Genomic DNA, 2,500 nt, shown 5'->3' on the forward strand with positions numbered 1-2,500 from the left:
ATCGGCAAGATGGAATGCCGAGGCCCCCCTGGGCAACAGGAGCGTGGAAGTATCCCAGGGGGGTGTCCGCCGGAAGGCGGAACCATCTCCTGACGGCGGCCCGGATGGTAACGTCGGCCGACTTCAATGCACCCACCCGGGTGCGGCTGAGGGCCAGCCCGTGGTACAGGCCAGGGAGAAGTACGTTGGTGAGAGCGTGGAGGCGCTGTTGCGGCTTCAGCGGAGCTCGGGAGATGACGTCAAGCTGCTCCACCAGGTGGCTACGTGGATTGAAGACACAGCGACCCGCCGTGGAAAATTGCAGCCCCAGGTACCGGAAGGTTTCACCCACACGCAGGGCAGGCATGGTGGTATTGCCTGCTGTGAAGGTGACATTGCTGTCCACCTTCACCTTCTTCTCGCGCCCTGACGCGACTAAGGCGAGGGTGAAACACTTCCGGGCGTTGATCTGCAGCCCCAGGTGGGCGAGGGCTGCGGTAGCTGCGTCGATGAGGGACTGCAAGCCCCTCGGGGTCGCTGCAAACAGCAAGACGTCATCTGCAAAGGCCGCAGCGTTGACTCTGCGACCGAGGATCCGAGCTCCGATGTGGGAGGGCAGTTGGCCTAAAACGTAGTCCACCGCAAAGTTGAACAGGAGGGGGGAGAGGGGATCGCCCTGGCGAACGCCCCGTGCTGGCTGCACAGACACGCCCACGCCGGCGCCGTCCGCTATCACTGTCGTGCTGCCCTCGTAGCACCGCTCGACATACTCGACAAAGCAATCCGGCAGGCCATGCGCCTTCAGCACGGGGCGAAGGGCAGCATGATCTACCGAATCGAATGCCTTAGATACGTCGATCGACGCCACAAAGACAGAGCGGCAGGAGCGAACTGCGTCGGTGAGAGCAGTGTCCAAGATGAAGGTATTTTCCAACATCCCATCCCGAGGGATGAATGCCCGCTGACGTTCGTCCACAGCACATGCGCGCATCAGGCGTGACGCGAGAACCTTGTGAAAGGTCCGCGCCAACACCGAGCAGACCGTAATGGGGCGAAAGTCAGCGGGGGATGTTGGTGCAGCCGTTTTCGGGAGAAGGGACGTCCGCGCGCGAAGCAGGCGTTCCGGAAGGGCGCGGGCCAGAAGGAAGAGATTCATCACTTTCACCAGGACTTCGTGCGGCAGGCGCCGCAACTCCGCTGGGGTAAGGCCGTCCGGCCCGGCTGCTGATCCCCTGGGCGGCAACGCGGCGGCGACCTCCTCATGTGTGACCGGCCCCCATATGCACTCAAGAGCGACAGGCTCTGAGTGCGGGAGGAGGCGGTCACGAATGAAGCCCGCGGTGGAGATGGGCTTCTTGGTGAAGAGGTCCGCCCAGAAGTCCAGCAGACCAGGGATGGCAGGTGGCGGCTGGAGCAGGGTGCCATCCAAGAGGCCGCGCACGCAACGTGCACGCGACCGTCGGAAGGCATCCTGCGTTCTCGCGTACTCCCAGCGGCGCCGCTTGCGCTTCTGCGTCGGCGGCGCGGCAGGCGGCCGCTTCGATGGTTGGCGCGGCCGCTGTGTCCTGGTGATCGATCTCTCCCCTCTGGACCCGACCGACGCAAGGGCATCCGGGAGCATGCCCAGGATGACATCGGGTGGCGTGCCCCGCCCCAGACCTATGACACGATCCAGGGCAGAGAAACGCTGGGCGGAAGCGGGTAGCCCCGCCAGATGCTCCCAGATGGCGGCGTCAGTCGGCCCCTCCGGCGGCGGCCCGGTGGTGTCGGCCGCGAAGTCCTCGGCTGCGTCGACGGGCGGCGCAGCGGCCTCGCCCGCGTCAGGCAGCGGGCTCGCTGCTCCCCGGCGGGACGCCGGCTCTTCCCCCCGACCGATCTCAAGCGCCTCCATGAATTGGCGGACAAGCTGCTTGTGGGCAGCTTGCCGCCGTCGGCACTTGATTGCCTCAAGCGTTCGGTCGGGGAACATCCTGATGAGTTCTTGATTTACAAAGAAGAACCGGGCGTCCCTCTCGAGGAACAGTTCGGCTTCTGCCTTGGCGAGCGACAGGACTTCTTCCTCCGTCCACCTCGCGCGATGCCTCTCCGTGACGATCTCCGCGTTGGCGGCCGCAAGGTGTTGGCGGCGGCGATGGACCCCGAGACCGTTCTTGGTGGTGAAGCTGCGGTGGCACTCACTACAGGTATACATAGCTGCAAAAGTTACAAAATTTTCGGCACGCCGTTTACCCGCGCTTGCTTGAATTTCTTCACGTTGACATTCAGAGCACTGGGCAGAAATCACATTGCGTCAACACCCGCTAGGGCCATCGCAATGCTTTGTTTTAATTAGACAGTCGGATTCCCCCAGTCCGTGCCAGTTCTGAGTTGATCGTTGAATGGCGGCCGAAGAGAATCCGCGCACCCGCGCGCCCCCGGAGGAGCACGCTAAGGCGGACGCGGCCTCGCAGCAAGGAAGATCCGTGGGAGGCCAAGGCACGGGACCGAGCTCGGATCCTGCACGCAGGTTGAAGCACCGGGG

The 2,500-nt window shown here is 63.9% G+C and overlaps 1 pseudogene; it reads right to left on the reverse strand.

Annotated features, from left to right (window-relative positions):
- Positions 1 to 2,500, reverse strand: part of LOC124774460 — a 7,582-nt pseudogene that overhangs the window by 2,523 nt on the left and 2,559 nt on the right.

Source organism: Schistocerca piceifrons, unplaced genomic scaffold, assembly GCF_021461385.2.
Source record: "Schistocerca piceifrons isolate TAMUIC-IGC-003096 unplaced genomic scaffold, iqSchPice1.1 HiC_scaffold_961, whole genome shotgun sequence".
NCBI lineage: Eukaryota > Metazoa > Arthropoda > Insecta > Orthoptera > Acrididae > Schistocerca > Schistocerca piceifrons.